At 38.2% G+C, this 26,461-nt stretch overlaps 1 protein-coding gene across 1 annotated transcript in view; it reads left to right on the top strand.

The window, feature by feature from the left end:
- TLR3 (toll like receptor 3) overlaps nucleotides 1-26,461 on the top strand; it is a 358,863-nt gene that overhangs the window by 215,193 nt on the left and 117,209 nt on the right. Inside the window, exon 4 of the mRNA XM_082444780.1 lies at nucleotides 24,848-24,919. The gene's annotated coding sequence lies outside the window, so the exon portion shown is untranslated. The remainder of the gene's footprint in view (nucleotides 1-24,847; nucleotides 24,920-26,461) is intronic.

The following is a 26,461-nucleotide window of genomic DNA, read 5'->3' as shown; positions in this document are numbered from 1 at the left end:
TAGTACCATTTTGTTTATAAGCCTCTGGGGAATACGAAGTTGAAAATTCTTCCTTAGTCGTTTACTGAGAGAGTAACACTTTCAGTCAACTGTACTGTACATTAGATATGAAATAATTATAACACCTGGCCACTATAGTAATTTACAAGCAGTACATTTTCAAACTTGTTGGGCCATTGTCAGGTTTAAACTTCTGCCTTTATCTGCCTTTTAAGTGAGGAAAATATAATTGTTATATATAGTGCCCATAATGAAAAGTTGGATTCCCTGCTTATAGGAATTGCAAGATATGTGCAATCTTCAAGAGGTATAAGATGCCACAGTATAACATATCACCACCTGTCCTGGGGCTCTCACAGAAAACCCTTTGCTCTCTGGATCCAGTCTCTCTTCTTTACATGACCCGCCATGGGCTTCCCAACTCTTTATCCCAACAAAGGAGACTCATTTGAACTAATCAGAAGCCGCAACCACTCTTACAGTGTCATGTTTCAAACGGTTTGTCTCTGAACCCATTTGAACTCTGATCACGAAAACTGTATCTCTAATGAGAGCAAACTGCTGGCAGCATCAGAAAACCCAGCCCAGTAAGTTTCTGGGGTCAGCATAGTTAGACAAATGTTGTACTGATATCTCAGAGAGGACCGTAGTGTCCCCTGCTTTGCTTTCTCAGGTGCCTTCTTATCACCACCTTTCAAAAAGGTTTGGGATCACAGTTGTTGCCAGGTGAATCCGGGGACCAGGACTTTTTGGAAAGTTTTAAGGTTCCACTTTGGTGAGGTGGTGCTATTGATTGGAAGGAGTCCACTGTTGTCCTTTTTAAAAATAAAACTAGTGTTAATCAAGAATTTTCTTTTCTAAATAATTCCATGAACATTAAGGAAAGAAGTCTCATTCATTCGTTTAAACTTTCTGAGCACCTGTTAAGTTCCCATTCTGTGTTAGGGTTTGAGGGAACACGGTTAAGTGACATTGGTCAGTCTCTTTCTTTAGCTTCTTTCCATGCACACGATGGTGAGTACCAGACCCTCTAGTACATTTTAGGGACGCAAAGGAAATAATTTCCCAAATGGAAAGTTAATACAGCAAATCAAAACCAAAATGAGATATCACTTCACATCTGCGAGGATGGCAATTATCAAAAAGACAAGAAAAAGGTGTTGGAGAGGATATAGAGAAAAGGGAAGCCTTGTGTTGTGCACTGTTGGTGGGAATGTAAATGGGTGCAGCCACCATGGAAAACAATATGGAGGTTCCTTAAAAAAATTAAAAATAGAACTACCATATGATCCAGCAATGCCACTTCTGGGTATACATCCAAAGGAAGTGAAAACAGAATCTCGAAGAGATATCTGCACACCCATGTTCACTGCATCATGTTCACAATTAGCCAAGATATGGAAACAACCTAAGTGTCCATTAATGGATGAATGGATAAGAAATTGTGGTCTATAGAATGGAATACTATTCAGCCATAAGAAAGAAGGAAATCCTGCTACTTGTGTGAACATGGATGGACCTTGAGGGCATTATGCTAAGTGAAATAAGTCAGACGGAGAAAGACAAACATGGTATGATAACATTTATATGTGGAATCTTCTCTTCATCTGAAATAGTAAAGAATTGATTGAATAAACCACAGTTCACTTAGACATTAGAACACGATGATGCCAGGGAAATAATGCTGTTGAGAAATAATAATGTGGAAAATGTGGCTACATTATTTTAAGTATAAAACGCTCACATCATGGTTTCAATTTTGTGAAGAAATACACACATAAATGCAAAGAGAAAAGGTAAAAAAGCTATAGCCCAAAGTATAAACTTTAGTTTTGTGTAAGTGGTGGAATTATGGAAAATCTGTTCATTAGAATGTAAGCCTCCTGAGGGCAAGGATTTGGGTCAGTTTTGTCTACTGTTTTGTTCAGCACCTGGGACAGGGCCTGGTACAGTGTAAGAGCCCAATAAATGCATGTTGAATGACTTTATAGTTTTAGTTTTACATATTTATGATTTTAAAATTTCTACTGCTTATTATCATTGAAAAATGCATTTTAGGGGCCTGCTAAAGTTAGCCATAAGCTTTAGGGCCGCATCGTTCTCTAATACCATCTCCCTACACACATTCAACTCCCTATTGCTATTTTTATAGCTTTTATAAAGGACCTAATTATAAATGAATTCTGCTATATCATTAAGTATTCTAACAATTGTTTTCAGTTACTTGTTGATGTTAAACTTCCATTATTTGCCCTTGACTATAATTGTGTGAATGGCCTTGCTACTAATATAGGGACAAGGCCATTTATTTGATTCCAAAGTTAAAGTTATTATCACATTTTACCCTACTTTGTTTTTTGCATGTTACAGGATATTGTGTTTAGTGTAAGGCTTTGCATGTGCAAACATTCATATACTTTAAAATCCTGGATCTTTTTATTTTTATGACTAAATACCTGGTTGAATGGAATCAGATTTCATCATAAAAGTGTAGGGGTGATTTAGAGAATATGCCAGGGAGATAGTGTTTTGGAGATCCCCTAAAAGTTCTCACACCAGAACTCAGTGCTGAGCCACTTGTTTTATAGTCTACCGAACTCTGAGGATAAAAGATAAACTCTCCTAGATAAAAACCAAACCAAACCAAACAGACAAAAACAGCAAAAAAACAAAAACCTATCTTGGAGCATTGAAAGTCCCCTTGTGGTCAATCCATGTTGCTGGAACTGAGTGAATCTTCATGTTAAGGACATTAGTTGATGGCCACAGTTAACAAGAGAGTGGCTTTTCTTTATCCTGTGTTCAGTTTTTAAAAATCATAAACAAGAGATATGACTCTGTTTTCTCTGTTAATGTCTCAAACAACATAGAAACGGAAAGAGTAAATATGCAAGTCGCCCCCTTGGTGACCGCCTTCCACCCCCTTCTCTCTCCAGACATAAACACTGTGAACAGTTGTGCCTGGCTCCTTCCAGGAGTTTATCAGGGAGATGCTTACATACCCATAAAAACTACACACTGACACATGTATACAGTTGTTGCTTTGTTTATCATAAATGTCATCCTAGAATCTGTATTGCTTTTTTCCCTTGCTTTTTTTCATTTAATAACAGGACTTGCAAGAATTTTTTTCTTACTTCAATATACACAAATCTAGTTGTTTTTAAGGGTTGCATAGTATGGCATAATATGGAACTGCTATACTTTAATAACCACCACCTAACCACTGGTGGTGGTTCATATTCTTTTCAGTTTTTCTCCATGAGAAACATTTCTCTGTATTTGTTCCTCTTCTCCATATACCTTTTGGCCTGGGTGTAAGGTACTTATGTCTGACAGAATTCTAGAAGAATTGCAATAACTTTTATTTTAAGGTTTAAACATTTTATGCATTTTAAACTTTGACCTTTACTGGCTAAATGCCCTCACACTCAAAAGGGGATTTACTAATTTATACTTCCACCAAAACAGGAAGGAGTTAGCTGCCCTTGGCTGTCTCTGTCCCTGCTGCACTTCATTCTGTATTTGAAAGGAAGGGATTGGTCTTAATATGTCCAAAAGTTTTTCTAGAAGACAGAAGGGTTATCACTGGTCTGCTTTCAGATTTAGCCCCATTCTAAATGAAACCTCTTTTTCTGCTTGTATTATCTTACACACCAATAGACCAGACCATGGCAAACCTGGAAGAATAAAGTCTAAGGTGTAAGTAATACTGGCTTATTTAAGTGCAAATGTTAATAATAAATATTATTGCAATGCAAATATTAATACATTATGATGTTAACAACAACAAAAATAACAATTCAGTTAAAATGAAAATTCCAGGACAAATGCTAAATAAGATAGGATGCTGGAACAATAGGCATAAGTTTTGTTCTGGACAAATTGGAGTGTTATCAAACTATTCATGTCCCCCTAAAACCAAACTCTAAGAAACAGAAAATATGCTGATGACGTTAAAATAACATGGTAATTTTTTACTTGATTAATTCTTTTTAGTCACGATTGTGTTTTAGGATTTTTTTCAATTTTGAAATGCAGTTTCTCTTGGACAATGAGACCCTAAGTCAGAGATCTGCTTCAATAAAAGAATAAAATTATCTGTAATAACCTCTGGATCATAAAGGATACAAATATAATTACATTTTCTTTAAAAATGGCTCCTGCAGGCATAGATAAACAGTGGCCATAATAATGTCATATATATAACTATCCATGAAAGAGCCAGAAAGATAAAACCTGTTATTACAATTTGCAATCTGTTAAACACATTAGCTATAAAACTAAAGACTGATTTTAAAAAGACTTAAAATTTATCTTTTATAAAAGAGCCGAGATAAGCAGAAAAAAAAGAGATTTGTTTAATAAGTTCCTTTTTCAAGAAATTACTGCAGTTACATAACAATTCAAATGTATTTACAAACCATATTAAACATTAATGCTCTCTAGTCAGTGTAAATGAGGAATCAGCATCACATATAGTTGATTTGATCATTTTGAAAGTACAACTATCTCTCCAAAAATCATAAAATTAAAAAAAATTAGATAATCATTGAAAAGGCAGAATTCAACAGTTAATGGTCATTAAAAATAGAAATAAACGGAGGCAACCAAATACAGCAACTCTTTACCAAAAAAACAAAAATACATATTATCCAAAGGCATGACCTTAAAGTATTTTCAACTAAAACAAAGAACTAGACAGGAATATTTCCTACTACTATTATTACCCTGGAAGGTTGTAGTATATATCATTAAGGTATAAAGTAATTATATAAGCATTGAAAAAGAAAAGATCAAACTGACTCTTATTTCTGGTGATATTTTTTATATTTAGAAAAATCAGGTGATTCTCCCTAAAAAAGAAATGATAAGAATTTGCATGTATATCAGATAAATATTAAAAAATAGTGTTTGCTCTACTTGAGCAATTAAATAGAAGTGGGAATGTGAAAAAATTTATTAATGTAATTTGAAAAGCTGTAAAATTTTCAGGAAATCCATATATGAAGATCACTATAAAATCTTACGAAAAGAACTGAAAACAAACAAAGCATTTGATCCAAGCCCACCCTCTTCCCACCCCACCCCGTCCCTTCCTTCTTCTCTCCCATCTTGGTAAATGACACCTCCATCTACCCGATTTCTTGGGCCAAGAATCCCAGAGCCATACCTGGTTCCTCCCTCTTTCTCATCCCCACATCCAAATCCTCAGCAAGTTCTACTGACATCATCTCTAACTACTTCCTGAATATAACTACTTCCCAGCACCTCCAATGTCAAAACCTTAACTCCAGCCATTTTGGCCCCTCCAGGATCATGGCAACCACGTCCTAGCCGGTGTATCTGCTGACACGCTTTCCTTTTTGCGTTATGTTTCCATCTAGCAGCCGAAGTAACCTACAGCTCAAATCTGATTCTACTGCTCCCCAGTGAAGACCCCGGTTGTTTTTCACTGTAGTGGAGTAAAATTCCATCTTCTTATCTTAGCCTACACCATCTGGCCTCTTCCTACCTCCTTAACATCATCTCTTACCCCACCCACCTCATTCAAGCTGCTGAAGCAGCACCTGTCTTTCTGTCCCTTGACCAGGCCAAGTTCATGTCTATGTCAGGTCTTTCTACAACTGCAGCAGCTATTTTAATACCAACTCTACAGTCACTTTTTGTTTTCTTCATGAGGACTTACAGCTATCTGAAATTATCCATTTATTTGTTCCTGGGTAAAATATCTACCATGAACGCTAGAAAGTAAGTACCGCAAGCACAGGGTGTTCAAGTATCTGTCTTATTTCCTGCTTTACCCCATCCCTAGAGTTACTATGACATATAGTGGGCTTTCAGTATATACCAGCTGTGTGACTGAAAGAATGAATCAAAGAAAACTGGAAATGTTCCCACTTTACATTACAGATTGAAGATTTGAGGTTTGGCAAGATATGTAAATTGCCCATGATTAAATAGCTAAGATTTGGCCAAGTTCAGACTCAAGACCAGTTTTGTCTAATTCTTGTGCATTTCCCATCTGCATGCTACCTCCCCACTCTACTTCATTGCTATCTGTAACTTGATTCTTCAAATTCCATCCCTCTAGGATAGGAAGAGGAGGGCTGTATATCTTGTTTTTTAGTGAACCCAGCTGCACTTAATGATTTTAGGACAGACAGTTTTAAGTGTACTTTGAATCTTCAAATCAAACGTGGGTTATGCTGACTCTGCGTAGTTGGGGAGCATGTGAAGTTTGATATGGTTTTCAAATGCATTTGAATTGTTCTATAATTGCACTGATTTCTTGAGAAAAGCAATCTTATTAAAATAAAATGAGGAATATTATACCCTGTCAAAACTGATCTATCATATTAAAACAATTATAAAGTAATGAATGGTGTCTTAAGGAAAAGAATACTGTTCTATTATTTGGCAGTTGTATGTATGTCTTGAAAACATATTTTAAACAAAGAACTCAAACACTGAAAACAAACCTTCTACAAAAATAGCAATATGGTATTCATAAACAACTAGGATAAATGCAAATTTCTCATTGATATTTTCTAACAAACATTGTGCTTAGGGCCACTTGGCACCTTCCTTTCTTGCCAGACTCTCAAACTATAGGGAACTAAATAGAACAAAATAGCCAATTTTCAACTGATAGCCTAGAGGCAAAGAGAACTTGAAGATAAGAACTGATAATGGGTAACTGGTTCAGGATCCTTTCCCTCATTCTGTGATAGTAAGTAAAAGCTCTGGAAGGTATTGTCTATGGTAAGCATAAGCATCATGAAAAATGGGATGATAGCTATACAAATGCAACACTGAGATGAAGGAGGAGGGGAAGGGGGGTGAGGAGATAAAAGGGGGGAAAGGAAAAGGAAAGAAAGAAAGGAAGGAAGAAAATAGGGAAAAAAGATAAGGAAAGGGAAAGGAAAGAAAAAAGAAGGAATTCAGTGAGCACAAGTCTGAATTTATAAAACAGTAAAATTTAAATGGCGTGACACAGTGATACTCCTTTCAAATTCTTAGCACTCTAGAAGGATCTAACATAACTTCAGTAAAACAAACTTTAGATGGTTAGATAACAAAACTATGATACAAAGAGAGATATTGCGAGTTAAGCAAATTGACAAACAAAATAATAGACCTTTACAGAACAGTGCATTAGAGGTAGCAATCAACAGATAATGAGAGTGAAAGCACAGGAAAAGAGATTAAAGCAAATGGAGAGAAGATAATAGCTTTGGAGACTAGACAACAATGATCCAAGTAAACAGTATTTGGGGAAAAAATATCAGCCAACATATCTTTCTGTAAGAATTTTGTACCAAGGAAAATTCTCTGAAATTAGGGACAGAAACTGTGTTCCTGGGAAAATGCATATAAAACAATTGATACCAAAATACATCTTTTAAAATTATTTAGCATCAAATATGAAAAAAAAAAAAAGAATTTTCAGATAGGAAAAAAGGAAGTCATCTACAAGTAATGAAAAATTTAGGCAAGTCACAGACCTCTTCAGAATTTAGGAAATATGGAACAAATGAATTCTTGAAAAAATGCCAATGACTTTTGACTATGATATCTGGCCAAATATGTTATTAATCAAAGCAAAAATGTCAGTAATAGAAAAGCAATTATGAGAGGATGGTATGAGGATGAACTTTTTCCTTACTATAACACTAACGTTAAATTATGGTGGGAATTTTGGTTACAGAATTTAAGGTGTTATAAATCTTGGCAAAATGAATATAACAATATAACCAAAGAGCAGCACATAAGAAAAGGAAAAGAAAGTATAAAATTTTTAATTTCCTTAGTCTTTCATATGATTGAGTTCATCAATAATATCTAAGTTTAAAACAAACATATAAAAAACTTAATGAACCTAACTGCTTAATGGTTTTCAAAACATTTTTTTCATTATCTTGATGTTATCTTTTCGACACTAATATATCATGTGACAAAGAAATATTTATCTGCATTTCTGCCATTCATTCAGCTTTACATAATTTCTCCCTTCCATCAGTGCAAAATTACTTTTAGTACCTTTTGAAAATTAAACTGGTGAAAAAGAAATGAAAATCATTCCTTCTTCCTGATTGGAAAGGAAGAGAAAGCTGTCTTTATTCAAAAACAATATGATTGTGTGCATAAAAATTCCCAAAGAATCTACCAGAGACTACTATATTCATAGATAATGAGACAATATTAAGATGTCAGTTCTTCCCAAACTCATCTAGAGATTGAATGCAATCTCAACAAAAATTCTAGTAGGATTTTTTGTAGATATCAACAAGCCAATTCTAAAGTTTATATTGAAAAATACAGGACTGGAATAGTCAAAATGCATTTTTTCAAAAAAGAACAATGTTGGAGGACTCACACAACAGAATTTCAATACTTCCCATAAGACTTCAATAATCAAAATAGGGCTTCCCTGGTGGTGCAGTGGTTGAGAATCTGCCTGCCAATGCAGGGGACACGGGTTCGAGCCCTGGTCTGGGAAGATCCCACATGCCGCGGAGCAACTAGGCCCGTGAGCCACAACTACTGAGCCTGCGCGTCTGGAGCCTGTGCTCCGCAACAAGAGAGGCCGCGATAGTGAGAGGCCCGCGCACCGCGATGAAGAGTGGCCCCCACTTGCCGCAACTGGAGAAAGCCCTCGCACAGAAACGAAGACCCAACACAGCCATAAATAAATAAATAAATAAATAAAATTAAAAAAAAAAAGGCATTAGTTATGAATACAAGACTGGCTTCTAGGGAATACCTTTAAAAAAAAATGAAAATAGTGTGGTATTGACAAAGGGATATACACATGGGTCAACAGGATAGAATAGAGAGTTCGAGACTGCCCCCCACACATACACGCCAGCTGATTTTGACAAAAGTACAAAGGCAGTTCGATGGAGAAAAAAGGATGAGTTTTTTTCAGCAAATGGTGCTGGAGCTTTTGGTTACTCCTATTCCAAAAACATGAACCTTGACCCATACCTGGCATCTTATACAAAAATTAACTCAAATCGATCATAGACATATATATAAATCTTTAAAATATTTGAAGTAAGATTCATGATGGCTCAAGGAATTCAGCCCATTCCAGCGGAAAGTGGCCCAGGTTCCTACAGGTCCTTGGAGCAGTCAGCAAGGGACTTCTGCACCTCTAGGGTAGGCTAGACTCTGCAGCCACTGTCCAGCAGGAAGAAGTTTCAGAAGAAGAGACCTTCGGCCCCTTACCCCTTAAGAATAAGGGTGTAGAGTCTCTCAGGGGGGAATGAGACAGGCTGGGACCTGGGACCCTTTGCTGCAGTGCTGTAATGCTTGCCCCTGGACACACCTCTCCTCAAGCAACAAAATACAAAGAAACTGTATGGGACTAAAAATAACTGTGTGCATGTGCAGTTGGGGCAAATTCTGGACAAAAGATAAAAAGAGACCAAAAAACCCAACTGCCCCTTTTGAAGAGCCTGGAGCAAAAGCAGGGGGTCAGGAGCAAAAGCAGGGCACTGCTCATGCCCCCTGCACAAAACACCATCTAAGGGGTGAGCAAAACACCTAAGCCACCCCTCCAGCCCGACCCCGGGACACACCCCTACCCTCACCCCACATAAGGAACAAGCTTGCCCCCGCCTCAGGGAACGAGCAAGCAAGGGAACCTATTGTTTGTTCTCGCTCCCCCCTACTGCAGCAGGGGCCCCAATAAAGCCTTGCCTGAAAAAAAAAAAAAAAGTACAGAAAAAAGTACAGAAGAATAGTCTTTGTGATCTTGGATTAGGCAAAAATTTCTTAGAAACGATAACAAAAGCGCAATCCATAAGAGAAAAAATTGATAAATTAAAAACTTCTTTACTATGGAAGACACTGCTGAGAAAGTTTAAAAGCAAGCCAGAGACAGGGAGGAAATACTAGCAAAACACTTACTGGGAAAAGAACTTATATCCATACTACAAAAAGGACTTTCAGAATTCACTAACAAGAAAACAAACAACTCAATTTGGAAAACGGGCAAAAGCTTCGAAGATATACTTCACCAAAAAAGACATTAATAACAAATGAAGCACAGGAAAAAGATGCTTAATGTAAGTCATCAGGAAAATGCAAATTAAAACCATAATGAGATACCACTACTCACTATTAGATGGATCAAATTATTTTAAAACTTGACAGTACCAGTGCTGGTGGGGATACAGAGGAACTACAGCACTCATACATTGCTGGTGAGATTGCAAAATGGTTCAGCCACTTGGGAAACAGTTTTCTAGTTTCTTGTGGCATAAAACATGTACTGACAATAGCAATTCCACTTCTAGGTTGTTACCCAAGAGAAAGAAAATTTATATCCAAAGTCCTGAGTACAAATGTTCAAAGCAGCTTTATTTATAATAGCCCAAACTCAAATGCCCTTCAACTGGTGAACACATAAACAAAATGGGCTACGTTGGTATAATGAAATACTATTCAGCAGTAAAAATAAAGAAACAAACTATTGTTAACATACAATATCAAGGAAGAATCTCAAAAGCATTATGCTAAGTGAAAGAAATCAGACACAAAACTACATACCTTGTGATTCCATTTATAAGACATTCTGGAAAAGCAAAACTATAGAGACTATAGATATCAGATCAGTTTTTCCAGAAGCTGGGAGAGGGAGAAGGTGATTGACTAGAAAGGGGCATGAGGGGATTTATGGGGTGATGGTGGCATTCTATATTTTGACTGTGGTGGGACTTACAGGATTGTATCTGCCAAAACTCACAAAACTGTACACATAAAAAGAGTGAATTTTATTGAATGTAATTATTCCTCAATAAGCCTGACTTTAAAAACTAAGTTGACATGTTTATAGTTCCTATATATGGAAATTGTTCCCAATTTATCTTTTCTATCTGGATGTCCTTATAGAGAGATAAATATTAATATTAACACTAAGGATAATTATATATCAATGTGATGGGACTTTGGGTGACATTTTGCATTCTATATGCATTTCTGTACTGCTTGATTTTTAATATAAGTGCACACTATTTTTTAATAATAGTCATTAGTCTTTTGTTTAAAGTTCAAAATAAAGGCTCAAAAAATATAAAGGATCAATAAGATCTGAACAAAGGGAATCCAGACCATCACTGAGGTTCCTGAGAGGGAAGATATGATTTCACTGGGGAACCGAATCACACTTCTTTCTGGGTTTCAGGTCATGAGCTGAGCAGGTATTTTGTAGATGAGTCATCATCTAGACTGTGATTTCTTCAGAAGAAGACCCAATTCCCACATGATCTCTCAACATTCTTTAGTTCCAAACACACTCTTGACTCATAGTAAGTTTCTAACATTTAGTATTTTATGAAGTCAGTGTATGCCTGGAATGCTCATATAATGGAGAATTTCTTTAGATAGTTCTTTTATTTTATCTACACAATCTTTTCTCAGTCCTTGGAAGAAATGATTGCATGTTATACATGTGCATTTTATTAAATATATAACAATAAATAAATATATATTATTATATATACAATAATTTTAGTAATAAAGTTATAGTCATGCTACTGATTTCCCTACAGAAAAGCCAGGCAACTAAACTGGTAGCACTGAATAAATTGATATATCAAATCCACCATCTGTTCTCAGTGTGTGCATCAGCTCTTCCACACCAGTCCTGCAATTATCTTGGGAATGATACCAATAGGAAGAAAAAAAATCCCCAAATGTTCAAGCAATGTTGCTAGAAAAGAAAGTACCATTTAGCAAAACTGAACTTAGAGATAATTGGAACCAGTTCACGGGCTTCTCCTTATAGCTATCAAGGCTTGAGCTAGAAGTAAGTAGTTCTTCTTTGTAGCCTTCCGATGGGATGCTGGGGGTGGTAAGATGCTGTTACGTGAGCTACATAACCTGAGAGTGAGGTCCAAGTCCACTCTTGCCCTTTCACATTCCTGCCTGGGAAATAAGACGCAACCCCCTATGGCACTTGTTGGTTTGGCTTATGCTGCTGAGTAAACAAGCCTTTCGGCGGCGGGGAGGGGCGGGGGGGGTGTTCAAGACCATAATGAAGGCTTAGTTCAGAGTGCTGGAGTGTTCAGGGCCACCCACTAAGGCTTGGGGGCCAAATCTTACTCCAGATCCCTTCCAGACTCATAGACCCCACTCAGCTTATGAGATTACCTCCATTGCCAATTACACTTCAAAAGGCTAGCATTTCATAGTTTACTTTTCAAATTCTCTTTAGGCCTACCATCTACATCACCATATATAAACTCAAAAAAGAACTAACCAGTTATTTTTATAACTTCTCATCACGCTCTTCAAAATTTTTAGGAAAAGATAAAATATGTAATAACGTAGACATGAACTTGAACACTTGGCTCTTTGTTTAGAATTTCTCTAGAATATCCTTGGCATCTCTGTAGAGAAAAAAAGGGTAGCGCAATGAATGCCAAATCGTGCTTCACACACACCCACTCCATTTTCCATTACACTTTTCGGGGATATCTTTTTTAGAGAAAAAGAATTTGGTCTTATTCATATAAGTTACCATAAAGCAAAGGATTCTTGATTTTAAAACTTTATATTTTTTTAAATTGAAGTATTTGTTTACAATATTGTGTTAGTTTCAGGTGTACAGAAAAGTGGTTCAGCTGTATATATATATATTTTCAGATTCTTTACTATTATAGGTTATTACAAGATATTAAATATAGTTCCCTGTGCTATACAGTAGGTCCTTGTTGCTTATCTATTTTATATATAGCAGTGTGTATGGGTTAATCCCATACTTCTAATTTATCCCTCCCACCGCTTTCCCCTTTGGTAACCATACGTTTGTTTTCTATGTCTGTAAGTCTGTTTCTGTTTTGTAAATAAATTCATTTGTATTATTTTTTAGATTCCACACATAAGTGATATATAATTTTGTCTTTGTCTGACTTACTTCTCTTAGTATGATAATCTCTAGGTCCATCCATGTTGCTACAAATGCAACATTTCATTCTTTTTTATGGCTGAGTAATATTCCATTGCATATATGTACCACATCTTCTTTATCCATTCATCTGTCAATGGACATTTAGGTTGCTTCCATATCTTGGCTATTGTGAATAGTGCTGCTGTGAACATTAGGGTGCATGTATCTTTTTGAATTAGAGTTTTCCTCTTTTCCAGATAATATGCCCAGGAGTGGGATTGCTGGATCATATGGTAGGTTTATTTTTGGACTTTTAAGGAAACTCCATACTGTTTCCCATAGTGGTTGCACTAATTTACATTCCCACCAACAGTGCAGGAGGGTTCCCTTTTCTGCACACCCTCTCTGGCATTATTGTTTGTAGACCTTTTGATGATGGCCTTTCTGACCCTTGTGAGCTGATACCTCATTGTGATTTTGATTTGCATTTCTCTAATAATTAGTAATGTTGAACATCTTTTCATGTGCCTCTTGGCCATCTGTATGTCTTCTTTGGAGAAATGTCTATTTAGATCTTCCACCCATTTTTTGATTGGGCTGTTTATTTTTTTGATATTAAGCTGTATGAGCTGTTTGTATACTTTGGACATTAACCCCTTGTCGGTCACATCATTTGCAAATATTCTCTCCCAATTCATAGGTTGTCTTTTCATTTCGATCATGGTTTCCTTTTCTATGCAAAAGCTTTTAAGTTTGATTAAGTCCCATTTGTTTATTTTTGCTTTTATTTATTTTGCCTTGGGAGACTGATCTAAGAAAATACTGCTACAATTTATGTCAGATAAAACTTTCTATTTTAACGTATAAGTTCCAAAAGGCCACTCTCTCAACTTATCATTCCTATTTAAAAGTTCTGAGCAAATCCAGGGCATTAAACATCCCTTTCTTTTATAAGTGACTGTGCTCCTTGGTAAACAACCTGACAAGCTGGTAAACACAACTATTTACAAGCAAATACAATGTGTTACAAGTGAACACAGCAAATCCATGGGCAAAGATAGAAAATTATGAACTGAGAAAGCATTTAGGCTGATGAATGACTTGTTCCCTGACTATGCCCAAAGAGTTTTAAACCCCTGCTAGAAATTGTTTTGAAAGAAAAAGTGAGGCGGGCATCAAAAAGTCTAGGGTATTTTAAGCTGTATTGAGAGACGTACTATTAATGTGGCATGGTCTGGTTCTGCTCTACCATCCACTGCTCTGGCCAAGTCTGGGACATGGGATTCAGTGTAGGGAAGCACACACTCAAAGGGATTTAGGACATGTGTAACAAGAAAAGGAAACAGCATGGTGAGAGGACTGGGACTTATGAAGCATAAAGGATGATCGGCGCGATCTGGGTCATTTAGCCTGGAGCAAACTCCATGTGGCAGAAAGGGACATTGTCACCGTCTTCAAATATTTCAAAGCTGTGCTTTGATGAGAGTTACATATTGTTCAGTGTGCCCCAAATGGTATAACTTGGACCAAATGGTTGGAAACTGCAGAGAAACGGACTTCAACTCAAGAAATACTTAGGCAACTCAAGAAAAACTCAAGTGAGAGGAACCTTCCAGCCAGTCTAAAGATACAAAGCTTGGGAGGTGAGTGTTGACTTTGTAGGTGCACTTGGGTCGCATTAGCAAAGACCAGATAGCCATGCAGTGGGAACAGTAGACGGCATCCCAGGAGCGAAGGGATGGAGTCCATGGAACAAAGTGTGGTCATTGAGTAAAAGTGCGGATGTACTCACTGAAACACTCACAGTTCAAGTGATGAAAAAAAATACATTTCTTTCTGCTAGTAGAATGCCGTATGAGCCGGGGAGAAAAGAAGGAGCTCTGTGTACTGAGGAAGGTTTTGAGCAGCCAAATTAGAGTCTTTGAAGAAACACACTTCCCTCTTTTCCACAGTTCCACAGCTGTTATAAAGATTTGGTTGTTTGAAGAGTTGAAAAACTACTGCTTAATTAACAACCAGTTTGGTTTCAGGAAGGGGAAATCACAACTTAGGGGCTATCCGAGACTGTGGTTTTTATTATTTAAGAGTTCGACACTGTAAATTCATACCAGGCAGTATGCACGCTTATGGACTAGAAACGTTGTGGTTTGTCAAAAATATTTTTCTTGCAAGTGATTTGAAAAATGTTATTTTTGATACTTCAGCAAAATGAGCTACTATAACCTAAGTAAAACAGGTTAGCATTCTTAACACAGGGAACCATAACCTAGCAAGGTTTGGAAAGCAGCAGAGAGACTGTCCCTCAAGCCCCCTCCACACATGCTCCCAAGGTGAGTTCCCCCCAGAAGCCTCAGTCTTTCCTGCCTTCCTGTCCTGGCCGTGTTCCTCCTCAGTTTTCTCACCTCTACCTATTCATCCACATCCTTTGAAGCCTGTGGACACGTACTAGCTCTGTCAATAAGTACACATTTTCCCCTGATGGATGTGATCCCAAAAACCCTTTCAAGTCCTCACTGTGCCCCAAGGCCTCACCTGGGCCCTTTCTGACAGCACAGAGTAGGTGCCTCCTGTCCCACTGCTGGCTTGCAGGCTCACCAACTCTGGGTCTGCCTTCCTTCCCATTCTTGGATCTTCTTCAATTTGGGGCACACTGGCCTGAACATAGTAGTGACTCCATATTTGTTGAATTTCAAGGCCTAGAGTGTCTGTCCTGCTAGAAGATAGGCTCTTTAAGGGTAGGAACAAAACTATAAGCAATTCGTGTATGTTTTATAGTTTTGGACACAGCGCATCATATACGGTTGACCCTCAAATATTGAATGAATGATGAATAAAAGAATAGAGTGAAAAAAGAAATCACATAATCTCTCCGGGTTTGTTCAACTATGAAATAAAGGAATTGAGGTACGTTGTATCTACAATTCCTTCCAGATCTCAAATGTTATGAGGTTAAGATTCTGTATATTCTAGTATTTCTCTTTTGCACCAGGCAACAAAAAAAGAGTGAATTTTTGTATCTCCTGAAATTTAATCTAAGAAACCATTATAACTCTTTTTATACTTTATGTTAAATTTGATGCCAAGTTAATTTCTTTACTCTTGTTTATACCAGAAATCCTTAAGCATCAGAGTAAACTAGAATGTTGCAATTGCCTTAGGAAATTAGCCTGAGTATACAGAAGAATAAAGATTTTAAAGAAAATATCCAGCAATGAAAGAATTTTGAAGCTGTTAATTTTTTTTTTAATTTTTTAACTTTTTTTTTTTTTTTTTTTTAAGTAGAGCCTCTTTATTGGTACCTGTAAGCTCAGGTACAAGGTATTCCCACAAGCTTGCAGGCTGGCAAGGTCTCCTAGGCAAGAGGGCAGGCCCAGAGCCTGGGCTTCTTGGCACAGAAACAGAAAAATGAATAAATTACAGTTCTAATACTCAGGGACAATATAGAAATTATGATGCGAAATTCAACATCTGCAAACAAAGGGCATGGAAGCCATACGGAGCCACCCCTCGCCCCTGGCCAACTGGCCTTGGGGTACGGACAGGTGGACCAGGCTGGAGTGCAGTGCCTGGAAAGCCCTGAGTGGTCAGGGGCGTGCTACAGGCCCTGGGGCAGCCCCTTGCCCTCCCTGTGCCTCCTGCTTCCCCCTCCTACATTGATGGGCTTGGAATAAAAGCTGCGGCCTTTGGGGAGGGGGGAGATGGGGCAGAGGACAGGAAAGAGAGGGTTTTTTTTAACTTTTTATTTTGGTTTTTGTTTGTTTTTTAAATGAATTTTATTTATTTATTTATTTTGGCTGTGTTGGGTCTTCGTTGCTGCACGCGGGCTTTCTCTAGTTGTGGTGAGCGGGGGCTACTCTTCGTTGCGGTGCATGGGCTTCTCATTACTGTGGCTTCTCTTGTTTGGAGCACAGGCTCTAGGCACACGAGCTTTAGTAGTTGAGGCACGCGAGCTCAGTAGTTGTGGCTCACATGGCATGTGGGCTCTTCCTGGACCAGGGCTCGAACCCGTGTCCCGTGCATTGGCAGGGGGATTCTTAACCACTGCACCACCAGGGAAGTCCTATTAATGTTTTAGAATTGTGTCAGGTATCCTTAAGGGGCAAAAGTTAGACATAATCTAAAATATCCACTCAGGCAGCTCTACAACATTTCCTTTTCGCAAACACCAAGCAATCAGTGTTAGTTATTCCTCAGAGCAGTGGCAGAATTCCAAATTATTTGTTGTATTAAGAAGGATTCTGATTGTAGAGGCGTGTTCATAGGAACATTATACACAACAGCCAAAAGATGGAAGCAATCCAAATGTCCACGACTAGGTAAAGTGTGGTATATATTTACATACAATAGATTATTTTAAAAAGGAAGGAAATTCTGATGTATGCTACAGTGTGGATGAACCTTGAAGATATTATGCTGAGTGAAATAAGTCAGTCACAAGGGACAAATATTGTATGATTCTACTTATATGAGATACCTAGAGTAGTCAAATTCATAGAGACAGACAGTAGCATAGTGGTTCCAGGGGGTAGGGTAAGGAAGAAAGAAGAGTTAGTATTTTATTGGAGGCAGAGTTTGTCTGGGAAGATGAAAAAGATCTGAAGATGAATGGTGGTGACGGTTGCATGATAATGTGAATGTACGTAATGCCACTAAAGAGCCGTACACTTAAAAATGGTTAAAATGATGAATTTTATGTTATTTATAGTTTACCACAAAAAAAAGGAACAACAACTTGGAGCAGGTAAAAGGACAACTGTATCAAGACACAAGAATGAGGGAAGTATAGAATACGTTCTTCTCTGGTCCAAATACTCTGACCATTATTATCTAGACCAATGAAGTGACTGGTCTTGAATTTGCTAAGGATGCTGTATGTGGAGGAGAGCGATAAAGAGACAGTTGTGAATGAAATAGGGCAAGCTACAATGATTTCTGTTGCATCATGAGGAGGAAGGATGAAGAGATAGGTCCTGTTATGTTCAGTACTTAGGGAATGGGCTGTCTTGTGCCGTCCTATTATGGACTGAATTGTGCCCCCATCTCCCACCCCAGCCATTCGTGTGTTGAAGCTTTAACCAGCGATGAAATGGTATTTTGAGATGAGGCCTTTGGGAGGTAATTAGGGCTAGATTAGATCGTGAGGATGCAGCCCTCATGATGGGATTCACTAATAAGTCTGTTCTCCCTCCCCGCCCCATCCCTGCATGCACACGCCAAGGAAAGGCCATGTGAAGAAATAGCCAGAAGGTGGCCTTCCATAAGCCAGGAAGAGAGCTCTCACCCAGAACCCAATGGACCAGCACCTTGATTTTGGACGTCTAACCTCCAGAATTGTGAGAGATAAAGTTCTATTGTTTAGGACAGCCACTCTATGGGATTTTGTTATGGCGGCTCCAGCTGGCTCATGCATGTACTAGAGACATGTATGGTAAGAAGGCTTGATATAGGGTCCTGACATTTGCCCCCTTGAGCCTGGTTGAAGCAGGATGGACAGTTGAAATACAGCAGATGCAGCTCCCACTGTCAAGTGGACATGACAGTGTCCACGTCGAGCTGCCAGGGACTGATGGCTGGTGCTGGAACACGCCCACTAAAAGGGCTTGCATTTGTAAAACTGCATCCTTTGCTGTGATCCTGAGGGATCTGGGCCACTCAGCACCTCATTCATGGATATTATGAAAGTCTGTGAGGGAAGGAATCATGGGAATACATGTGCATATTTTTAAAGAGTACAAATAGTATGGGAATATGTTAAAGGAGAAAAGATGAAAAAGAACAGAGCAAAAGGATCAAATTCAGAAGAAAATGTTGGCAGGAGATGTGGAGGGGAAGTGGGAGTAAAACTTGCCAAATGCTTCATGGCCCCCAGCAGCTTTGCATAACATTAAAATTCGATTTTGACTAATTTTCCAACATATTACTTGGCTGCAGAAGTAAGAAACATAAAGAGATAGTCATTTCTGCTCTTGGAAGTCTTCAAAAATAAAAATAGATTTGAAAATGTCAGTGTATCTTTCCAGTTCCACAGACATCGTCTCCAGCCCCTTTTGAGACTGGTCTTAACCCAGAGCAGTTCTGTCCATTCCAATTAAGCCACACGTTCCATTGAAGACTTGGTCAAGGATATCACAGGCACACGGATGTCTTATCCACAAAGCACCAATTTCCCCCTTTAATTGTTTGCCTGTCAGAATCAATATCTCTCTGGGATCTGCTTTTGGGGCCCAGCCAATCAGCTCCATTGTGCTGACACAGCTCAGCTTATGCCAAACGGAGCTGCTGCCTCAGTCCCCATTAAGGGAACAAAGCATGCCATCATCCCAGACATCGCACCCCATTGCTACGGCAGACATCATTGTGACTTGAAAATCACAGACTGTCAGAAAATGAAGGGGGCCTGGAGACCGTCTCATCCTCGCCCAGCACTCTCCTGAGACAGAAGGGGGGCCATCACACAGTAAGCTCCTGACAGAACCTGGACGCACCCGCGCCTTCTGATTCTCAGGCCACTTCTATCAATATTTCTACCCTACCTAGTCCCGCCTTAGCATCAGTTTTTAAATGATCTCTCCATCTGATCACGTTGCACATTTACCTTTAATTCTAGACCTAATAAAATGTGATTTAGTAGTTGCATGCTTCCAAGAACCCAAGACACAGAAAAGAAGGAAGAATGGATTAGGGCTCACTGGAGACCAAAATTCTGACCGTAAACCAACCTCTTATGAGTGATAGGGCAAAAAAGTGATGTCATTGAAGCAAAGGCAACTGATTATATCAAGGTCATGGTGTAGTGGACATTGTTTTGGCAACACAGCAACTTCTGAACTCAATGCCTGTTTGAGCAATTCCCTTCTGTAGGAACACCTACTCTATTAAACCATTCCAGTAAAGAATCCAAAAAAAAAAGCCAGGTGCACACTTTCCCTGGCTCTTACCTAGCTCAGCCTATGCTCCAGCCTCAGACTTTGCTTAACGGACAGATAACCCAGAGAGGTGAGGTCTGTGGAGGACAGTTCAGCAGTGGCGTGAACATCCCTCCTCCAGGCCACGATGGTCCTGGTGCCAAGGGTGGCATCTGGTGTTCCATGGTGATAGCACCACACCTGTCAGGAACCCTAGTAACGTGGTCCCAGAGCCTGGCTGCTTTCTTGCTCAGTGTCCAGGTCTCAGTGTTCTTGGTCCCAGGTAGTACTTTGACTGTGACTGGCCCAGACAAGGCAGCTGAGAATGAAGGACTAGGGTTCTTCTCCGAGAACTTGGCCATAACAATAAGAAACTTGAAGATTGTGACTTCAGCATACTGTAACGTTAATAATTTTTTCAGAGATATAAAATATAGGCAAACTATAGTTTGTCTTTTCCTTTCAAAAGTATTATTAATGAAAAAGTTTGATCACTAATTTGTAGCACAAATCTTCACTTCGATTGTGAATAGTCAGTAAGGATTGATTAAAAGAATGTATTAGAGTGATGTGAAATCTCAAAAAAGGTATGGTCATAATTATTCATCTCCGAAGAAGAATCAAATGATCATTAGCCCCCCAAAAATGTTTTGGATTAGTCAAAGTGATCTCATTTAATGAAACTGGGTAAAATAAATACTCTAATGGATTCCATAGCAATTTTCTTGTGGAATTTGTTACGGGAAGCAGGTGGAAAAGATAGATTCCAGTGGATTCATGCATAAGGAAATACACTTAAAGAAAATGGGTAATTTTATGCATCGATGGACTCTGAGTTCAATACAATCTCCAAGAAGAGATTTAGACACATTTGCTGCTATTAGTATATTCAGCAGGTGTCAAGAATAAACAGGCTGTTGGATTAAAGGGAATAATAGTAGTTAATGATGATTGTATTAACACCTTCCCACAGAGCAGGGATTGTATCTTGAAGTAGTTTTCAAAGCAAGAACAGGCTGTAATGGGGGCTGACCTCCGTGGGGCTGGAAAAAAAGATCAGGGAAAAGGAAATGCCAATGGCCTTCTTTTTTCATTTAATCATGGACACTAACATCGAAAGTTAATTTTGAAAGCGAAGCGAAAGTTGTGATAATGGGCTTCATACCTTCTCAAACAATTACAAGAATGAAAACTCTAAAAAGGGAAGAATACCAGAGAAATATAAATATTTGAGATATTATTTATACTGAGATTAACTAGAACGTTAATATGATGATAAGGTAAAACTTCAAACAGTGGAATTTTCCTGAGCTAGCTTCTTTCGGAAATACAAGTAAAATTTAACTTGCAGGATAATATTTATGTCAGTTATACTGAGGTTACACATGATAGAATAATTTTCTTTAAACAGTTAATAACTGGTTTTTGAGATATGGAAATCCCTTACTTCTGACTTCAATTTACTGCTCTGTTTCTAAACACAGAACTACTCTGTGGTGTAATAAAATGATTGACAAAGGGTGTTCTGTGACCCCCCCCCACTGGGTGTTCTTTGTACCGTTTTCCTAGGTCCACATGTCTGCAGTGTGTGCTCACTTACAAAGGGCCATATCTTCTGCAAATGCTGCAGCCAGAGGGTTCTTATTTGAAGGATGACTTCACTGGGAAGTAACATCAGTGAGTTGATGAATTTCACTCAACAGTTCCCAGCTACTCTGATGATACCTGCCCGCCATTACAAGTACTGCTTACGCGTTGGGGGGAAAAGTTACCACCTGCCAGTGATTAGTATGTATTACTGAACCACTGGAAAAAGTGCAGTCATCTGTAGCAACCATAAATATTGACGGTTAAAAGGATATGCCCCACAATCTCCTCCATGTAGCCCTGAGTAAATAAAGTCATGGAACACTGATGGATATGGGTTCAAGCCAAGATATGAGAGAACTCAAAGAGCTGAAGGGTTAACATTCTACCAGAGGCTAACATTCTATCTAAGCACAATGACTATAATACTATGACTTTTTGACATATAAACTCTGTCTTTAATGAATGTTTTCTTATTGACATCCCATTCCTGCAGGAAGGTAGAGCAAAGATGATAGGGCAGGAATCTGATAATACTTTTACTTGTGTGATATCCAGGAAACTCATTTGTATCCTAAGCCATTGAAAGTTTTAAAATTTATATTCTAAATAGATCATCCTAGCAACCGAACAGTGGGTAAATGAAAGGGGGGGGGGCAATATAAGGGAGATTACAAAGGAAAATATTTCAACAGTCTATGTCAAAGATAAGAAAGGCCTGAATGAGTACCATGTGTGTAAGGAAGGAGAGAAAGGGAGTTGTTGTTATTTTAATTTAGGAGTTAAATCTGTCACACTCAATGATTCATTGAAGTATGGACTGGGTGAGAAAACTGAAAGAATCAAGAATAATCCTTGGATGTTTCAGAGACAGTATTGCTTTGGGTTAGTCAGTGAATGGTGGCAAAATAGATATAAAACAAAGGCTACGAAGCAATAATTTAACTTGTGACTACATCGATCTGCATGTTGGCCCTATTGCTTAGTCTTTATCTCTGGGAAAAAGTCAAAGATGAAGTAGGAATAAAATGGGGAGTGACATGGAAAAGGAGTCAGTTCCAAGTCTTCAGGAAAAGCGAAGAGAATATTATCTGGATGCTGTGAGCTTCACTGTAGAGGCCAAGGCATCGTGTGATTTAATTAAGGTGCACTGAGCATAAATCTAAAAACCGATTGTCTAGGATGTCCCACACGACGTTGTGCTGATGTGATCAAATAGTAATACCCTGAGCAACTCTTGCCTAGGGATGGTTTAATGGACCCACACAAAGAGTACCAGGCTTCGGTTCAATTTGCTGCAGTATTCTGTATGTATGTGCAAGTGTGCATGTGTATGCGCAGAGAGAGAGAGAGAGAAGAAACATTGCAACAGTTCAGACTAAGCATCTGATTCAGTAAGTAAAAGCAAGGACTAAATTTAATCCAGAGCCCAAGGATAGTCCAATGAAAGCAGTGCAATGACCAAGTTGTCTAAGACACCATTTATGGACGTCTGTTTTTTCTGGGTCAAGGCTGACCTCGCTTGGTGCAAATCCAGCATTCACAATCTCAACCAAATGAAACAAGATGATAAATTAGGTTTCATTTATTTATTCCTGAAGAATTAGCCATGGAATTCCCTTAGTCAGTCTAAAATGATGAAGCCATTTATAAAATTTAATTCATATTCATTTTTTCAGAATACATGTGTTGTGCAAAATGTTTCCAAAACTAGATTTTTTCCCCTTGCCTTACCCAAAAATTTGAAGAGAAAAATTTACAGTAAAATAATTTATGGCAGAAATGTTTTTAAAGTGTTGAGGGGCTATTTTGGGGTTATTATATATCCATACTAATCACTCAAATCCTCATGTCTATAGAGTTTTCTAGCAATGGTTATAGGATCTTTGGTTAGCATGCAAAGATAAATTTATATTTGCTAAATTATTCTTATTAAGGCAAATGTTATAACACTTATCAGGGTTTCAAACAATGAATTACAAGCTCCTTAGCATGGAAAGAAATGTCTTTACTGGACAATTCTTACCAGTCAAGCACTGAAACAAACAAAATCTCAAGGTTAAAGTTTAATTGGTCAGAAAATGCATGTAACCAGATCATTGGAAACCCGGATTTTGTGGTTAAAAGAGCTTCATGCTTTCTGCTTGTTTTAACTTTTAAATCCTCAGTTTTACAAAATGTGAAATAGTAGCTCCTTAGTAAAAGTGTAGGTATCATAAGAAAAATCTATTGTAAAAAGTGCTGTTTTGTAGATTATCTGTCAATCAGAATTATTAGTAGTTTGCCCTCTTCTTTGTAAATTATATCAGGAAATAATATTTTTCCTGCAAATAATATTTTCAATGAGCATATTATACTTCTATCCATTCTTCAAAATCTGGGTTAAAAGTATTACTTGAGATAGAACTGTTGAAGAAAATGTCACTTTGAAATAATATTACTTTTTCAAAGCTCAATTTCTGAGTCTCTCTTTGAGGAAGGCAAAAAGATAAATTATTTTAAAATCCTTAACTTACATTTTTTCTACTATATTAAGGTAACAATGATAATATTGGAGTCTACGGCGTCTCAAACAGTTATTAAAGACAATATAAAAAGACCATCTTTGGCAAGGCTGAGATTAAAAAGGAAGAGCTTCTAACTTGGTAGTTGGAATTATATATATGTATACATAGAGATAATTAATATATAAATAGCATATAAATTAATATTATATAATAAGTTATGTATATAAATCAATTATACATATGCATCATGCATGTTTAATCCTAATTGCTTTCTGTATCTTACTAAAGCTGCTATAATGCCTCCTAAGTTGTTGGTTTTGCATTCTGTAAATTACTTCAGTTCACCTCTGTTGAGAACAAATGGTTTAGCTGTTCTGGGCTTTATGCAACATTCCCAAATGACATATTAATTCTCTGGCAAAGTAATTAAAAGCTCCTGCTCTGAAGCCATAATTGCTGAGTTGGAATCTGGCTTTGCCATTAACTAGTTGCACACCTTCAGAGAAGTTGCTTAACCTCTCTAAGCCTCAGGTTCCTCATCTGTGACCTGACAATAACAATAGCACTGATTCCATGGGGTGTTTTGAGCATTACATCCATGGAAGGTTCTCAGTGTGGTGACTGCCTGGTGCATAGTATGCATGCAATCAATATCAGCCATCGTCACTATTATTACTAAGAACTAAAGAGAATGTAACATAGCTTTATTTTGTGTAGTGATCTTCTGTGGGGTATACCATAAAAAAATGATTTGGTAACTCTGGGTCTAGAATTCAAAATCCTTAATCCTTCGAGAATAACCCTAGGCTCTGTGAAGTTTAGAGGTCATCAATGTGAAGCATGTCACATACCGCCAGGTACTCAGTAAGCGGTAGGAGGTGCTATCGTTATGGTTATCACCATGATTTCATAAATTTATTTCTTGTCCATTTCGGCTTGACACACAGATGACTGAGGCCCCTGGGCGGAAGTTACCCATGGCTGTTTGGAACAGTATTGTGGAGAAGGCTAAGGCTGTGGTTAGTAAAAGTCTTTCTTTAAATTCCTTTTCCCCTCAGAAGGAGTTACCCTTTAGCTACCTGCCTATCTAGACCTCTTCCTTCCCCCTCTGGCAAATATGTTCTTGGAAAAGCATTAGTTAATTAACTTAAATAATTGAGTTTCCTATATTCTTTTCAAGCTAAATTTTTACATGTTTTACACAATTCATTAAGCCAAGATAACAATGGAATGGCCTGCGTGAAAATCTTTCTCAGAGCCTCTCAAATTGCACTATAACCTTGAATCTTTCAAAGCTGGCTCTGGTTATACAGGAATCATGTTCAAGGGACTTGCTCAATGCAAGGTATCAAAAGTATTAAAATCTATAAGGCATGCAGAGAACTCTAGGATAATTTCAGTGGCGTATTGTCAAGATCATATTCGATTTCGAAAACTACTGGCCCATATGATTTTGTCTTGTTTGCATTGAGAAATACTAGAAGTATTGAGCAAAAATAGCCCATCCTTCTAGAAATTGACTCCCTGGGCAACAGTATGATGTATTTTTTTTAAATTAATTAATTTATTTATTTTTGGCTGCGTTGGGTTGCTGCTCACGGGCTTTCTCTAGTTGCGGCGAGCGGGGGCTACTCTTCGTTGCGGTGCGCGGGCTTCTCATTGCAGTGGCTTCTCTTGTTGCAGAGCTCGGGCTCTAGGTGCATGGGCTTCAGTAGTTGTGGCGCGTGGGCTCAGTAGTTGTGGCACACGGGCTTAGTTGCTCCTCGGTATGTGGGAATCTCCCCAGACCAGGGCTTGAACCCGTGTCCCCTGCAATGGCAGGCGGATTCTTAACTACTGCGCCACCAGGGAAGCCCCAGTATGATGTATTTTTTAAAACTCTAGAAACTGTCGTGTATTCATGAAAAACTACATTGAGACTGGAATTTTATTTACCTGAGAACTGTGGCCTCCTATTGTGACCCCAATTTTATAAATTTAATTTGTAAGCATGTAACTCATAACGCATATATTTAATTTTTGAACATGACTTCCGAGGGAAAAAGACCTGCATACATATCTACCACCCTTACAATATAAGAGTAGCAGGATCTCTGTTTATATACAAGAAGGAATGCTCCCACACTGGGAGACTGTATTTTTGTGCTTTAGAAAGGGAGACAGAGATTGAGAAGCATGTCTAAGTTTGTAGACACTGATGAAGCACGCGTGTCCACTTGTTGCACTACAAGTACCGCTGCAGTGGTGGTGCTGGACGGACTCCAGAGTGGGACAAAGGAAGAGGCTTCTTCGGTGACAGTAGGCTCATCAGCCTCAGGACTGTGGGGAGACACTGTCTCTCTGGGAGAAAGTAAAAAGCCTTCCTTGGGTGACTCTCTGCCTGCATGTGACACCAGAGGCAGGTGGGAATAAAAAAGAATGTTCTCTGGCTCAGTATTTTCTCTGAAATTTTTTTTTTAACATCTTTATTGAAGTATAATTGCTTTACAATGGTGTGTTAGTTTCTGCTTTAAAACAAACTGAATCAGTTATACATATACATATGTTCCCATATCTCTTCC

Source organism: Balaenoptera physalus, assembly GCF_965194825.1.
Source record: "Balaenoptera physalus genome assembly, chromosome: 21".
Taxonomy (NCBI): Eukaryota; Metazoa; Chordata; class Mammalia; order Artiodactyla; family Balaenopteridae; genus Balaenoptera; species Balaenoptera physalus.
The sequence above is the reverse complement of the archived record's forward strand: the minus strand, read 5'-3'. Positions and strand labels throughout refer to the sequence as shown.